At 34.0% G+C, this 18,338-nt stretch overlaps 1 protein-coding gene and 1 pseudogene across 1 annotated transcript in view; one reads left to right on the top strand and one right to left on the bottom strand.

The window, feature by feature from the left end:
- LOC144545884 (uncharacterized) overlaps positions 1 to 18,338 on the top strand; it is a 60,978-nt gene that overhangs the window by 31,573 nt on the left and 11,067 nt on the right. The window lies entirely within an intron of this gene.
- Positions 4,292 to 5,587, bottom strand: LOC144545882 (wall-associated receptor kinase 3 pseudogene; annotated as a pseudogene).

Genomic DNA, 18,338 nt, shown 5'->3' with positions numbered 1-18,338 from the left:
TCATAATTTTTCTTTCTTTTGCCAATAGAATTATGTGCAGGAGACTTAACTTGCCACAGTTTCCTCAATGGAAAATAGGAGAATTAAACATGGCACCACTAATTTATGTCTCACTCAACCGAATAATTGTTTAATAACAATGCAATTTGTTTCATTTTTGTGTGACAGTTTATGCTGTTTGCCTGCTCGGACTCGCGTGCTTGCCCAACAATCATGCTTGGGTTCCAGCCTGGTGAGGCCTTCACTTTTCGCAGTGTTGCCAACTTGGTCCCTTCCTTTGAGAAAGTAAATTTTAATAAATATAATATGATGAAATTATTATATGTTTCCTTTCAGTAAAATTTGATTTAGTCATTTCTGTGTATGAATACAGCACATATACACCAGTGAAGGGTCTGCGATTGAGTATGCTGTTTTGCACCTCAAGGTAAGACCTTCAAGTTGGATCACCACGCTAGCTTTTATCAAGAAGAAGGAATAAGTAAAAATAATTTGATACATTAATTAATTTGACAGTAGTAAATAATTTGATACATTAATTAGTGCATCAAAACTTGATAAGAGAGTCCAAGGAAAACAAATATGCCTCCTTGATAACAGACTTTTTAGTTTTTAATAGTTATGGTAGAACTTCTAATTGGTCCAAATTTAATTAGAAGACCCAATCAATGGATAAACAAAATCAATGTTCTGGATTGTAATGAATGTAAAAGTAAAATATCTATAATGCAATAATTACCTGTGGACACAACTCATATATTGATGTGTCAAGCTATTTTTTTAGTGTGAGGGTTTCTAAGCATCATTGAGTTGTTTAGGTGGAGAACATAGTGGTGATTGGACATTCCAAGTGTGATGGAATTAAGAAGCTCATGACCATCAGATATGATGGAAACAACAGCCCGTAAGTCTGTATGCAAATTACATATTTGCTATTATTTTTTTAGATTTAATATCTGTTCACAACTTCAGTAATTTATTTTCAACTGAAAAACATTGTGCATAGATATAGTTAATTAATGCATTATATATAGCCAATCAGAAAACTAATTCCATCTTAACTGAATATCTATGAAAATGTTGGTCCATCTTGAGTGATGCACTGTTTGTACTTTATACTAATGTTGTCATTTTAATTTTGACAAAACTTCTCCATCTTACAATTTTTGAACTAAACAGTGAGATTCGTTATTGGGCGAAGATGGGCTGCCCTGCAAAAAAAAAGGTTATAGATGAACACGGCACCAAGTCCTTGGATGACCAATGCGCCATTTGTGAAAAGGTTCAAGATTGTACTAACATATTTGTCTTTCAAAACTTTTCCACTTTCTTTTTTCTTGGTTGATTAATCCAGTCCCACCCGAAAAGAAATATGTTAAATAAATAAATTATTAAGTACATAAATGAAGTGGAATTATGACTTGCATTAGCAGATGTCCCATTTTAAGTTATTTTTGCAGCATGGATGGCAGTGGCGCCTGATACTACTTAAACATTGGTTAGCTAGAGCAAAAACCATATGTGTGTGTAATCTGTGTGATTTGGGATTAAAAAAAATGCTACAAGAGTGAAAAGAAACACTTGCATCATTTTGTAATAATAATAATGATGGTAATAATAACACCAATAACACTGAAGTGCCAACAAATTTCAGGAAGCTGTGAAAGTATCAGTAAAAAACCTGAAGACGTATCCGTTTGTGATGGAACAGTGGAAGAAGGGAACACTCAAGCTGGTTGGCGCCCACTATGACTTCGTCAAGGGCACATTTGAGATCATAGAATAATTTAATGACACTGCTGCATTGAGACGTCATTGTATGATGCATTTTGATCTTGTGATATGTAATTGTGGTGGCATTTACTTGTTCCGGCATTGTATATATGATGCATTTTGATCTATTTCTTGTTTTCAACTTAGTATTCTATGGATTTGAACCACTATGTTGCACGCAGATAATTTAAAAATGAGATAAACCGGCCAGCACTATTTCATGAAATCAGTTTTGCTATAAATTTTTGTTAATCTTTTTCATAAATTCCGATGTAAATGATATACATAATCCTATATTTAGATCTGTTCGTTTTGTGACGAGATAAGACAATAATTTTGTTATTCTTTTTCTTATTTATACTCAAGCCAGCAATTGCTTTCTGCACAAAATTTAATGACAAGACAACTTTTAAGAGAAATAATGTAATTAAGATACAATTTGGAAATTTCGAGCCAGAAATCCAAGAAGCCAATTGTTAAACTGTAAAAGAGAAAACACTAAACCTCAAATTCCAAACTTGTTATTTTAAAATACATCAATTCTATTTCTCGTTTAATGTAAGTGTTAGTTCTAATCAGAGTGATTATCCACTGTGTTTGTTGATTGCTTTGGAGGAGGGTGGACTAGTGTCTTTTGGATGGTTGTTTACATGTTTATATACTATGGAGATGTTTCTAATGTTATATATACATTTTTGTCCATGTGAAAATTATAACTTTGCACGTTTCCTATAATACAGGCAAGCTTAATACTGGATGAATTATATTGAAGACGTGATTTAACATCTATAATAAAATATATTGATGATTGGGAGTTGTTCCAGAGACAGGCCAGGGAGATGAATCGTCTGTAGCACAACTTTTGAGGTACTGATGTTACTAATTAAATAGAACATAATGGTGTCGTTTTGGGAGATGAAGTTCAATAGCAATGAGAATATTATGAGGTTGATGTTTGCAAACAGTGAGCGTTCCCGTTTAATAGATGAGTTGTAAATCTGTGGGATATAATATATCACACTGTCAATTAATTAAATAATTATCACATCACATGCGGACTGCGGCAGTGGAACTACAAAAATAAAATTAGGAAAGCTAAAAAATCGAAAATTTAGAAGTTGCAGGCTTCAAGACCAATTAGTGACTAACTTCTCATTAGTTATAACATGGGCCGAACCCACCTATTTTGGGCCACTCTATGGTACTATGCATAACACAGATTGATCTGTAATAAGGATCAATATTTTCATTTTCAAAATTCTAATAAAACCGTTCAACATGATCATCACATATAAATATATACTTGCAGACTGGATTTCATATTTTTAGAATTTTTTTACTATTTTTAAGATAGGAAGAAGACCAATTGATCTGAAAATTCTGGACCATCTAAAAAAAAGTGATTTTCTGCAACACAACATTCAGGCGCTCCTGCATCAAAAAATCACCATCTATAACACAACATTGACTCATTCATAAATACAAACTTCCACCAAACATCGTTCTTCAAGAAGCTGGATGCAGAGGTGACCCCTGCTAATGGTACCAGTTTATCACCCAACGTATGTGCTATTATTAATTGGCTCCTGGTGGGTACAGAGGAATATAGACTCTGTACACTTGCTGTTGAGTTCTCGAGTCTATACAATCCGTTCTCTCTGATTGCGCCTTGTCATCTTTTTGGTGAACTAATTTACAGTTTGCTCTCTTCAATAGCTGAGGTGCTGGAAAATGGATTTTATGGCCCATCTAATCTGTTCAAATAGAATCTAAATTTAATCAGGTTTAATAGCTACAGTTGTTACTTTTATTTTTACAGAGGATAAAAATAGATCTAGTTTACAAGCCAAAACAACATGCGTTGACTTATCCAACCATTTGTCAGATAATTATATATAGATTTTGATTTGTCCAAGTTTCTAGTTATGACCCTCTTTATTTTTATTCTCTATATGGTAACCTTTGAATGTTATTTGACAGTAAATGACATAGATTGGCTTAGAGGTTTATGGATAACCAAAAGATAACACGTCTCATTTACATCTAATAACCGTAGCACTTGGTTATCTGTTTGTTAAGCGCACAACATATGGCGGGTATAGAATTTAAAGTGCCAGTAAATGACATAGATTGGCTTTGAATTTGGTTGTTAATTTGTTGAGCACACAATATATATATGGAGGTAATTACTATCCGATAAAGCCATAAAGTTGCCAGTTCTGACAAGCTACAATGAGATTTTTGATGTTGCCATTTCTGCTCGTAGAAAGAAGGCCCATCTACTCCTTTGTGTACTTCCTGTCTAATATTCTCTTGTTCAAGGATAATTCTGTGCAAGGGTCACAAGCAAGCACTTTAACCTGTCGTAATTAGCATAGAATTAGTCTCTATAAGGATGTTTCCAATTACATATCTTGAAATCAACTACGATTAAAGTTGTAGAAGGAAGCTCACAAGATTATACAAACTGATGAAAGAAGAATACCTTGAGAAAGCTATTTTGAACAACATAATACTATCCAGGAAACCAAAATGACAACATAAAAGAAATGTAATAGCACTAAGAAATTATTGAGAAAATAAAACATACAACTGACATAAATAGGACAAGAGATGTAGGCATCATTATGAGGGCAACACTTGAAGAAATGAATGGTAATTAATGACCGATGGAAATGCTCTCCTCTGCTTCCTTGTCTATGTTGAAATAATTGCATGAATGCTCGATCTCTTTGTCTTGACGGGATTGTTTGCTGAGCAGAGTCTCTGTTTCTTCAGTATTCCACTCTGGTCCCCAAGGATGCTGTTTAAGCTTGCTTATTCGATGAAGCTCTTCGGCTATGTCCTTCATCATAGGTTGCTCTTCCCCTTTCATTCTTAGACATTCCTTAGCCAACTCAGCAACTGCACTAATTAATTCCATATCATTTTCATGTTTAATTTCATCATCTAGAAGCTCTGACATTTTGTTCTCTTCCATAGCAGAGAGGAAGAGAGACAAAAGACTCTGTGCTTCTTCTTTTGCATCAAAATCAATGACAGGCTTGCCGGTTAGGAGCTCTAGAAGAACCACACCGAAACTATACACATTGCTCTTGTCTGTCAGTTGGCAAGATTGCATGTATTCTGGATCAAGATACCCACACGTTCCTTGCACAATGGTGACAAATTGCACCTCATCTGTTGGAGCTAGTATGGAGGCTCCAAAATCGGACACCTTTGCCATATAATTTTCATCCAACAGAATATTTGCGGACTTCACATCTCTGTGGAAAATTGGAGGAGATGCTGAAGTGTGCAAATAGGCAAGTGCTTCTGCTGATTCATGTGCAATCCTTAGACGAGTTGCGAGAGATATGTGTGATCCTGGCTTTTTGTGATGGATATAATGATATAGAGTACCATTTGAGATGAATTCGTATACTAGTATAGGAACCTCAACCTCTAAACACCAGCCTAGTATTTTTACAATATTCTTGTGGTTAATTTGTGAAAGAATAAGCATCTCTTTTCCGAATTCTTTCTTTCTGCTCTCATCGATTATCTTACACTTTTTAATGGCAACTGTTTGATCTCTTAGACTTCCTCTGTAGACAGTGCCATGGCCTCCATGTCCAAGAATATTTGCATTGCCAGAATTGTTTGTTGCGTGTTCTAGCTGTTGCTTCATGAAGATTGTAAATCCGAACCCTTGGTTTGCTTTAATCTTCTCCAACAGAATCCATCCACCGTGTTGTTGAAAGTACTTCTCTTTTACTTTAGAAAGATTTCTTCTTTCCCGGACCAAATATGTACCGACTCCAAAAAATGATAAAGCAACGAAAAAATTGACTTTTGGCTTAGCCGTTGCTAGTATGCACGAAAAAAAAAAAAGATACTGTGGTAGCTTTATTTAAAATGCATTAGTCAAATTATTGTGTTGTAGACATTATACATTTTTTATATATAAATATTTTTTATATATAAATATTTTTTATATATAAATATTTTTTATTATATTGATATTAAAATTAGAGAGAATAAAATAGCCCAACTGGCATGAAATAATAAAATATGTCTCGTAGTTTATGCTGATCTATATATGATCTATCTTTTTATAAAAGAAATGTATTGCATTTACTCTAAATTGTGTAATTTTATGATCAACGTTTTAATATGTTGTTCTTATTTGCTTTTTTTTTTTCTCTATCAGACGTTGAGAATATTCATCTTTGTTTTTGTCAAATAATTATTAGAGGAGAGGCGCTATTTTGAGAGCAACAATTAGATTATTCAGCGCATTGTTAAGAAAAAACGTAGAAGTATGATATATATATTATGAAGTACTTCTAACATTTAACAGAAAGATTTTATTCTGTGGAGACTTTTTTCAAATTTAAAAAAAAAAAATTGGTGGGGACTGCTAAAGTTCAAGAGAAAAATATCTCACTAGTTTGCAATTATAGAAACTATTATTGCCTTAAGATATCAATCAGTATATAAATTATTTGCGGTTACACTTTTACATCTAAGTTTCATACAGAAAGTCGTAACTTTAACATAGACAAATTTTTACTATTTGCATAAAAATTCAGTCAATTTATTCTTTCTTTGAAGTTACAAATTAATTCATGCAATTTAGTCGGATTTGCCGTCTAAAACTAAGTATAGGCAATATTTAGAAACTTTAATAACTTAAAATTTTAATCTTAAATAACAAAATAGCACTATAATTAAATATGATTTATATATTTTTTTTCACGATGCACATGTAAAATATAATGACATTTAAACTTTATTTTGATTGTTATAAGAACCTGCAAATTAAAATACAGTAATGTGTATAATTTTTTAATGTTATTTTTCAACTTCTTTATTTATATAAAAACAAATGACAATTTTTTATGTATATGTGGACAAAATGATATAAATAACATCTAATGATTTTTCTTTAACATGTAAGTTAACTTTTTACTATAAAAAATTATCAAAGTGAAAACAAGACGAAGAAATTTGGAAACTCATCCTTTTTATTTATCTTGCAAAATAATTATGAAGTCCAAATTTGTAACTAACATGGGAAACTTGATGCATGTCAATCCTGAAAATTAAGGTAATTATAACGTACCTATAACTAGTGCCACGTTGAGATCACATTCTCCTGGACCGGGATTGTTTTGTTTGCTATACCAGCCAAAAGGACAAGCAGAGCACCGATATCCTCCTTGTAAATTGTGACACTTTGCTGGCTTGGGGCATGGATTTTGGGTGGCGCATTCGTTGATGTCTGCATGAATATACCACAATTAATATCTTATAAGATGCCTACATAAAAATAAAAAGAGAGAAATTAGAGGACCAGAGAGAGACCTTGACAGCCTCCTTCAAGGTAAGGATTGCCTTCATAACCCAGGGAGCAGTTGCAGAGATATCCTTGTATGTTGCCTTCATAATGAGGAACGGGTGGGTTTAAACAAACACTGTGATCGCTTCTGCATGCATAGGAGGTTTTGTCATACTGTGCTATTTCGCATAATGTGTTTCCTAAAGCCCAATTAACCACCATCGGTACTGTTTCCCCATACAGCTGGTAAGTGGTGACATAACTGGCTTCGAAGTTGAATGTAGCGTACTCAGTTACCATAGCATTGGTGCATGGACTAAACTCATACACATCTGATTTGTTCAAATAGTCCTTAAAGTTAACATAAAGCAAGGTTGTTCTTTTGGAGAGAGCTGTCTGGCAACAGCCAATTCCAGAACAGGATCCATAATAGTTCACGGTATTTTGGCTATCGCACGAAGAAAGACAGCCTACTGAAAAATTAGTACTCATGTCAATGAGGAGAATGGCAAGTGCATTACACCCAGTGACTATAAATTTGTTCTTCTCGGTGTTAATCCAGAAGGGTGTGTCACCAAAGTCCATTCTCCAACGATCATAAAACGATTCCTCAACGGCAACACCATTTGGCGTGTTGATGAAGCACTGGGAGGATATAGGGCTGCTTATACGTGCCTGGCCCAAGGTGACATCTATATTCAGAATTGCTGAATAACTCTGAATTCCAGACATATCTTGAAGGTATCTCCCGACGAGGTAAGGCGTGGAGGTACCATAATTAGTTGTGTTGCAACTAACCTCGAAGCCTTCCTTTGAACAATTTGTGCCAATGCCGAAAGGGTAAGGGATGGCAATTCCCCCACAGCTCTCTGGGCAACCGGGAAGAGCACTCGTTGACTCGGTGGTTTTCAATTGCAGGTGGAAGAGAAGAAGAAGGGTATTGTCACTAGTGGAGAATTTGGAATTAGTGTCGGCTGTTTATGGGTATTAGTGTCGGACATTAGGCGACACTAATCGGGCTGATACTAATACTTTGTAAATAGCCGACACTAAAAGTAAGCCATTAGTGTCGGCTATTTATTAAAAGAGGAGGGTTCAAATGCCTCCGTGTTTTTGTGCCTCCATCATGCCTCCATCTCTCTCTATCATTTTCAAAGTTCAAACAGTCGATCCGAACCGCTCAACCTAACCTCCATACTAAAATATGTTTGAAGACCAAATTTTATATTTTTAGGAATTTTTTTAGATAGGTACAAAAATACTGTTTTTAGATGGTTCAGATTTACTGATTTTGTACCTATCTAAAAAAATAGTAAAAAAATTCCTAAAAATATAAAATTTGGTCTTCAAACATATTTTAGTATGGATGTTAGGTTGAGCGGTTCGGATCGACTGTTTGAACTTTGAAAATGATAGAGAGAGATGGAGGCATGATGGAGGCACAAAAACACGGAGGCATTTGAACCCTCCTCTTATTAAAAAGCCGACACTAATACTTATTAGTGTCGGCCATTTAATAAATAGCCGACACTAATACTTATTAGTGTTGACTTTTTAATAAATAGCCGACACTAATGTTTTTTTTTTAAAAAAAATAAATTTCAAAAATTCACTATAAATCATAGAAAATTCTAAAAATGAAAATTTTTGTTCTGGAATGCTCATATATTTTTGCTGAACTATATATAAAACAAAGATATCAAATAATTCATCATAATTTACAAATAACACTCACTAAATAAAATATCATCAAAATTGCTCATTTATTGTTATCATACAAACCCTAAAACAGAAAAATACATAAAAGATACATAAAAGACCCTAAATAAAATATCATACAAACCCTAAAACAGAAAATACATAAAAGATACATAAAAGACCCTAAAAACTCTAAAATTATAAAGACTATACCAAAAGTCCATGAAGGAAGACTCGGATCGCGAATCTGAGCCCGCAAAATGGTGAAACAAATCATAGATTGGTTTCTGATCCGATTTTGGGCTGTGGAGTTCCTGTCAAAATTTCAGCCCGATCCGACGGACGGATCAAAAGTTACACCCCTTTTCGTGAAGCATGCGCAGGACCATATTGCATTACATCTTCTGGTATTCGCCTAGAAGCGGCTCAGTTTGAGAAGATCAGATCAGAGAGAAGCGTGAAGCGAAGGAGATGTTTTAAACCCTAGGCGTGCGTTTGAAAGAGGTGCGCAGAACTTAAAATGAAATTTTTTTAGCTTTAGTGTCAGCTGTTTATAAAAAGGCGACACTAATGTATTAGTGTCGGCTGTTTATAAAGAGCAGGCACTAATTGTTAAGTATTAGTATCGGTTGTTTATAAATAGCCGACACTAATACATTAGTTTCGGCTGTTTATAAATACCCGACACTAATTATATAAACAGCCGACACTAATTCTCAGTTATTAGTGTCGGCTACATCTAAATAGCCGACACTAATATTATTAGTGTCGGTTTTTTGTAAACGACCGATACTAAAGTATTAGTGTCGGTTTTTTAAGGCGACACTAATTGTATGTTCTCCACTACACCATTGGAAAAAATAGAATCAGGATCGGTTATATACAGATATCAGTATCGGTTCACAACCGATCCTGATGAGGGCGACACAGATACCAAACAAATCTGTATCGGTTGTTACAACCGATACTAATAGTTACTATCTGCATCGGTTGTAATTAACAACCGACACAGATCTATATTGTAAATTAGATTTTTTAAAATTCAGGAATAAACTATCAGGATCGGTTGTACTGTACAACCGATACAGATGTATATTTCAAATTAGATTTTTTAAATTTAGAAAATAACTATCAGTATCGGTTCTTACGTAAGAACCGATACTGATTTGTGTTTAAATTCAGAAAATCACTATCAGGATCGGTTCTTACGTAAGAACCGATCCTGATACTCTATTGAATTTTTAAAAAATATTTTTTATTAAATGGCCAGCTTCCATATTTATTTAGCTGGCCGAAATTTCAAATTATCAGAAATCCTAAATTATCAATAAAACACATCCTAAATTAATTTTCAATAAACACATCCTAAATTAATTATCAATAAAACACATCCTAAATTAATTATATATCATACACATCCTAACTTATTACAAAAAATTCATGTTCCTAACTTCCTCTCGTCTTAATTTCTTTCAGCAAGAATTTGGCCCACATTTGGCGAAAGTCGGCCAAGCGTTGTACCGTATATTTAGCGGGAATATCCTGCATTTTTAGAATTTGTGAAGAGCATATATATACAATTAAATTGTGTATTTTATTATATTTGAAGCAACAATTCTTATTTTTGAAAAATTTATAAATGCATATATACCTTCAATTGCGGAAAAACATCGAGACAGTGTTTTATTATGTCTTGCATGAGCAACATGGTATAATATGCACATTCCCAGCCGGCTAGTTGTTGTGGGCACTATATAACAAGTTTCAAAAAAATAAAATGTTTGTATTACGAGCATACAAATGGCTTATATGTATATTCATTATAATTATATCGCAATAGGAACTATTACCTTGCAATCTTGCTAGCAGTCTACAATTAATATGTCAAGACAATCATTGTAAGCCTTAATTATAAGAGAATTTGAATTCTTACTTAGAGATAAGGTAGGTGATCCGCAGAAATAAACATACCTCAAACTCCTCCGTCTCTCGATACTTGACAAATACCTCCCAGTCTTTTTCTTCCATATTTTGCTTGGCAAAATCGGGCGTCTCACCCGCGCGCCACAATTTAGTCATGTCGGTTCGCCACCTCCGGTGACAAGTAGCCATCTTCTGATAATAATAGTTCCTCACTGTTTCGTTATCTTTTATACCCCATCTCAGCTGCCAAACAAATAGAAATCAAAATTTAGAGTTAGTTAATATCAAATGAAAGCTTGTGAACTTAGTACTACGTTATTTACCTTCAGTGTTTCCCATATTTTCAGCTTGTTCTCTTCTGGAACATCTTTCCACAATTGAAAACTTATAGGAATATACCTTCTCACCAATATACCGAATTCCGTTGGAAAAGACGTTGTATCCTTAGTAACAACCGGCCTGTGAAACTTGTCAATATCCAGCTGTTTCCCTTTCTCGTTAAACTTCTCCATAATTGCATTAGGCCTTCTTCCTCGTTTCTTAGCCGAGGCTGTCTCACTATTGCTTTCCATATCTGAATTTGCAAGTCCAAATAAATTCAAAGTCCAAATAAATCCAAACTAACTTCAAACCAATTCAAATTAAATCAACAAATAAATTCAAACCAATTATTTTGGTTTGGTAACTAAACCAATTATTAACCCAAATTCTAATGTACCAACAACAATTTCCAAATGTCTAACAATTATTTTGGTTCTTAAGCTAGGTACCAACAATTATTCTAATGTACCAACAATAATTTCCAAATGTCTAACAATTATTTTGGTTCTTAAGCTAAGTACCAACAATTATTCTAATGTACCGACAATTACTAATGTACCAACAATTCTAATGTACCAACAACATTTATTTTGGTTCTTAAGCTAGGTACCAACAACAACCGAAATTCTAATGTACCAACAACAAGAATTAGCAACAAGAATTTTCTAAATTCAATTGGTACCCGAATTAAATTGGTACCCGAATTATTTCTCAAATTGGTACCTCTTAAGTTGGTACCCTAATCTATCAAATTTGTAACAAATTTCTAACAAGTATATTCTTAAAATAATTGGTACCCGAATTTAACAAATTATTTCTAACAAATTTCTAACAAATTTCTCTCAAATGTCTAACAAATCTCTAAAACAATTTCTAAATTCGGTTTGGTACCCGAATTGTAAACAATTAATAAATTCGGTTTGGTTGATTTGAAACCGAATTGATTTGATTTGATAATTTGAAACTACTTAAAATAGCAAAACTAAAATAGCAAACTTACCTAAAATGAGAGGCGAGTGGACTGAGAGGAGAGGGTCGAGCAATGGAGCCGGCGGAGGAGAAGACAGGACCGGGCCAACGGAGCGGCGGAGGAGAAGAGCAATGGAAACTCAAAACGCACGGCTAGGTCACGGCTAGGTCACGGCGGAGAAGAGAACACAGGACCGGGTTTTGAGGTTTCAAATCAGGGCTAGGTCACGGCGGAGGAGAGGGTTTTGAGGTTATGAGGGTTTAGGTGTTTTGAAAAATTAGTAAGTTTTAAAGAATATAGAGGCGCCGGTTGGAGAGGGAAGCCTATCAGCATCGGTTCCTAGCTTAAGAACCGATGCTGATAGTTATCTGTATCGGTTCTTAAGCTAGGAACCGATGCTGATAGGCTTCCCTATTTAAAATAATGCGGATTACTATCAGCATCGGTTCTTAAGTTAGGAACCGATGCTGATAGTGCTATTTATTTAAAATTGTGCTTTTTATTTATGAATGTGTATGTCATTTTAAATATAAAAAAAGATGTTTATGTGTTATTTTATATTTTTGTATTTTAAAAAAAAATGTTAATGTGTATGTTATTTTAAAAAATAAAAAAGGGATGTTTATGTGTTATTTTATATTTTATAAATAAACTTGAAAATTATTTTGAAAAATTATTTAGTATAATTATTAGTTTAAAAATTACTTTAGTACATAAGCTATTTTAAAAATTACTTATAAAATAAAATAAAACAAGCTACTAAAATAATAACATTAAAAATTTAAAACTTCTATCACTCCAACCGTTAGATGCTTTAAGGTTATACAATTTTAATACACCTTTCAATTTTGAAAATTTAGAACAACCAGGATACAATTCCTTATTAGAATCTTCGTACAAATTCTCAAACAAACAATACTGCTTATCATTATCAAAATCCTCTTCTATATCACGTAACATTTGATCAAAATTATCACATTTATCTACCACTATATCATCATTTTCTTCGGTATGATACTCCTGTTGCTCAGTACGAGTACCTACGTCGGTTTCCAATCCCCGTAAGTCATTTCCCTCATCTCCAACGGTATGGTATTGCTGATGCTCAGTACCAGTACCTATGTCGGTTGGAAAACTCTCACCATGCCATATCCAACACTGATATCCTTGCTTGAATCCACGACGGATTAAATGGCTCCTCAGTTGGTTCGGGTTGGATAATTTTTTACCATTGTTACAATCACGACAAGGACACGACATCATTGTACTCCCCTTATTCGCCATATCTTCCATAGCAACTCTGATAAATTCCTCGACACCTGTCGTATATTCATCCGATAGACGTGATGTTTCGTACATCCAACTGCGGTCCATCTGCAATTATAGTAGAACACAATTAATTTAGAACAATCTTGGGGTACTAAATTCTATTCACAATAGGGCTTACATGGGGCCTGGTTACCATCCTATCCCACTCTTTGAATACTTCGTCTCAGTAGTGACCACGTGTTAGTCGTGTTTTAGTATTTAAGAAAATTTCGGCAGCATTTCCCCTCAGTTCCCCGAGTATTCGGGGAACTAATAAGGAGAAATGCTGCATAAATTTTCTTAAATACTAAAACACGACTAACACGTGGTCACATCCTAATTGAGACGAAGTATTCAAAGAGCAGTCCCAAAACGGGGACTATTCAAAATTAATCCCTAATGGATTAATTTTGAACGGGTATCATGACCTAAAGGCATTAATCATTCGGTTGTGGCTCATAAGACAATACTCTAGCTACATACGTAATACAAATCTATTTAGTCTAGCTATCGTAATACACATTCATGCACAAAACTAATTAAACATGAGTTTTATGTTTTACTTGCAACTTTTTTAGATGCCGTACCGAGTGAGATGAAAATCGCTGCACCAAATCTCTCAATAATAGCCAAACTACAAAATTAAACCATCGAAACCTAATTAAGGGATGTATATATATATAACATGGACTTGGCTACGGTGCTATGGGTTACATAGATGCCTCCCGTGCTACGGCTCAATATTCGAGTTTTCAAAACCCTAACGGTCGATCCGAACCATTCATCTTATTCTCCATATTAATATGTGTCTGGAGACCAAATTTTACATTTTTTGGAAATTTTTTACTATTTTTTTAGATTTATTGAAAATCGCTGATTTTCTGACAAATCTGGACCATAGAAAACAGCGATATTCAATAATTCTAAAAAAATAGTAAGCAATTTCCAAAAAATGTAAAATTTGGTCTCCAAACACATTTTAATATGGAGAATAAGATGAATGGTTCGGATCGACCGTTAGGGTTTTGAAAACTCAAATATTGAGCCGTAGCATGGGAGGCCTCTATGCAACCCATAGCATATTAGCCAAATCCTATATAACATATATATGATGCATGCTAGGGTATATATGGGTATATATCAAAAGCTCATATATAGCATGCATGTGCAAATATAGTTATATCAAAAGTTCATATATAGCATGAATTTCCTCATCTTCACAATAAAGAAAAGCTTGAAATATAAAAATGTATTAAAACCTAAAAGATAGATTAGGGTTTATAAAATGAGCCGAATTAGAGCTTAAATGGTGCTAGATCTAACATCAAACTTGAGAAAAGAAATGATCAATCAATTAATGAACCTGAGAAAAGAAGAGTGAGATAGCTGATCAATGCCCACTAAAATAGCTGCTGCGCCAACCAACCGGAGGAAGAAAGAAAACTGATTCTGTGAAGAATCAGACTTTGGGAAAAGCTAAATATGCACTATCAGTATCGGTTGGTTCTCATAGCCGATCCAGATAAGCCGATCTTGATTTCAGTTTTTCCACTAGTGCTAGTGTGTCACTGCCACCAAGGAGTTTCTTTTTTATTCCTTCATCATATTGATAGCCTTTATTAACGAGTAATACACTAATTTTTCAAGTTTCTATCAATGATCGAGGCACCTTTACTGCAGTTGGAGGCTCTTTATACAGCATATGAATATTTGATAATTGATTTAATAATGTAGTTTTCACTGTACATACTATATTATATATATTGGGTAACTTGCAGTGCTGCACAACCTTGTATATCAATATTTGAATTATTGACCTCGAGCTGTGTAGTATCAGAGAAGATTCATGGAAAGATACATAGCATGAAAAGAAAAATTAAAAGTTAAATTTCTTATGTTTTAAGAGTTTACTTCTTTTCATTAATCCCGGCCACAAGAAAACTATTCCTTTTAATTATTCCCAAGTTGTCCAATTTGAAGTAATCTTACGAATTATTTTTAATTTGAGTTAACATCAGACTTGACCTTTTGAAAATGACACCCTTAATTATAGAATAAATTAAAAAAACATTATCAGAATAAGCCATACATAGATCACTATTTTGAAAGAGTCAATGTTTACCTTTTATTCCTTTTAATAATTCCAAACTATTTTAATATATATAACTATTTTGCAATAATAATGGCAAAATAATCAGCCATCGATTTTCTCAGTTTTAACTATTTCTTATATCTCAATTTTGTAATAATAATCACTATTTTGAAACAATCACTATAAAAATATATATAGAGTCCGGCTAATATGCTTTTGTACACATTTCAGCCGAAATGCTTATTGGTCAAATTTTAAAATTTCATATTCGAAACGTCGAGTTATGTAGCTCAATAAATTAATTATATATTAAACTTGTAGAATACTAATTTTTACTATCTTTAGAATGTTTTTACTATTTTTATGATGTTTGAAAGTTGATATTTTTTTACATACCAACAATACATCAATATGCGCACAAATTTTCATTTTTTACTGCTTGACTTGATACTAAATAAATTCATTTTTTTTTTAATATGTAAATGATAGCTCTCCTAAAGGAGATTGGCTTGAATGGCTTGGATTTTTGGTTGAAGCTGAACAAATCTTTTAAGAGTTATGATAGAACTTCTAATTGGTCTAAATTTAATTAGAGGGTCCAATGATCAATATATGGATAAACCAAATGAATGTAAAAGTAAAATTAATATCTATAATGCAACAATTATGGGTGGGCACACAACTCAAATATTGATTTGTCAAGTTAATTTTTGAGTATGAGGGTTTCTAAACATCATTGAGTTGTTTAGGTGGAGAATATAGTGGTGGTTGGACATTCCAACTGTGATGGAATTAAGAAGATCATGACTGTCAAATATGATGGAAACAACAGCCAGTAAGTCTGCATGCAATTACAAATTTGCTATTAGTTTGTTCGATTTATTATTTGTTCACAACTCACTACTAGAATAATCGTTTTTTGCATGCCCATCACCGTTTTTTTGCATGATTGAGAAGGCCCATGCAAAAGAAATGGCGTTTGTTGACTTTTTAAACTTCTTGCATGCGAATTCCCATGTAACAGATATCGCATGCAATTGTACGAAGTGCAACCATGCAACTGTGTGATGTTCAGTCATGCAAATAATTTTTGAAGGTCAGATATTGTAATTAATTCAAGGTCCATGCAACAACTCAACTCCATGGCCATGCAACTACTTAAAAACTTAGTAGATATTATATTTAATTAAAGCTCCATGCAACAACTCAACTCCCTTGTCATGCAACTACTTAACCACTTAGTGGATATTATATTTTATTAAAGGTCCATGCAACTACTTAATCCCATGGCCATGCAACTGCTTAATCCCATATTTATATTATATTTTATTGAAGGTCCATGTAAATAGTCATCTATCATTCGCATATAAAAAGTCTGGACTGAAGTTCTAAACATTTGCATGGGACTAGACATGCAATAGTTTATTTACTGTACACAGATTCATTTCTATTTATTTGATATTTTCTTTTCAATGAAGCTTGAAATCAAAATTCACAGCAGCACGAATAATAGCAGTATATAAGAATTCAATACTTTGCTAACTTAATTAAATTCTTGCATTTAGAACAAACCTTCCAAAATAATGGAGGAACAAAAACAATTGTACAAAAGATGTATCAACACACATACAACTTTTGATTAACCAATATTAAAACTCTTGAATGGAAGCATCGAGGGCCTAGAAACCAAATTCATCCTCATCTTGGTCCATGTCCAACTCTTCGTCACTTGAAAGTTCAATTTGGTTGACCTCTTCCTCATCCTCATCCTCATCTTGCGAAATTGCATCGTCTACTAGCTCGAACTCGCCTTCATGAGGGGCCAAACCATCCCAATCAAATTCTTCACCATTTGAAACCTCGATTGCATGATCCGGCATTTCATCTTGAAAAAATTCTAGGTTGGCATCGACTTCGTCATCGGCACGAAACCTCCCCTTCGCGCTAGTTTTCATTGCCACCCACCATTGTTGTCTTTCAACTTTATCCGATGCGTAAGGAAGGTAGAAAACTTGGATTGCTTGAGGTGCCAATATAAATGGTTCATAATTTTTAAGACGAGAAGCATGTTTAACCTCCACAATTCCATGTTGGTTGTCCACCCTTACACCATTTGTTATGTCAAACCAATTGCACTTAAAAACAACGACCTTGTTGAATCCATCATAATCTAGCTCAATTACCTCTTGGAGAAGTCCATAGTAGTCTTGTGGTGTGTCATTTCCATCCCACTCCCCTTTAATGCAAACACCACTACTATTTGTTGACTTGTTTCGCCCATATGCTTCCGTGTGAAATCGAAAGCCATTAACTTCGTACCCACCGTAGCATTTCACTTGTTTTTGTGGCATGAGTGAAGCCTTTCGAATGTAGGGGTCGCAATCATGATCAGATAGAACCTTCTTCCGTAGCCAATCTGCGAACCTATCTTCACGAACTTTGTCCAATTGTTGTGCGGATCTGGCTTGTCCAGAGTTTAGCATGCATGCATCAAACTCTCTACACATTCAAACATGTCAAAATATAAGAGATTAAGGTTGTGCTTGAATAGGTACTTTTGAAATCATCAAAATAAACATATCATAAGATTGTACCCTAGAAATTTATTTTTTATCTCTGGACAATTGAGGATGACATATGTGTGCGCAGCTTTAAATTCCTTCTCATCGAGAGTCCTTCGGTCCGACCGCGTCCAAAAACGTCCTGCGGTATCAAATATCGAGAGGCGTCTCCGCGGAGGGTTACTCGTTCCAACCCCTTGTTGCTTAGTTTTAGAATTCTCCGTAAAATAACGAGTGCAAAATGAACCAATTTCTTTAACAATTGTTGCCTCAACGATTGAACCCTCAACACGCGCCTTGTTCGTGACTTTCTTTCTCTGTTCTTTGTTTTGTCTGTAACAATTACAAGTGTTTAGATATGGAAGCAAT

This window comes from Carex rostrata, chromosome 28 (assembly GCF_964058835.1).
Source record: "Carex rostrata chromosome 28, lpCarRost1.2, whole genome shotgun sequence".
In the NCBI taxonomy this organism is placed as follows: Eukaryota; Viridiplantae; Streptophyta; class Magnoliopsida; order Poales; family Cyperaceae; genus Carex; species Carex rostrata.
Note: the sequence above shows the minus strand (reverse complement) of the source record. Positions and strands in the feature narration are given on the sequence as shown.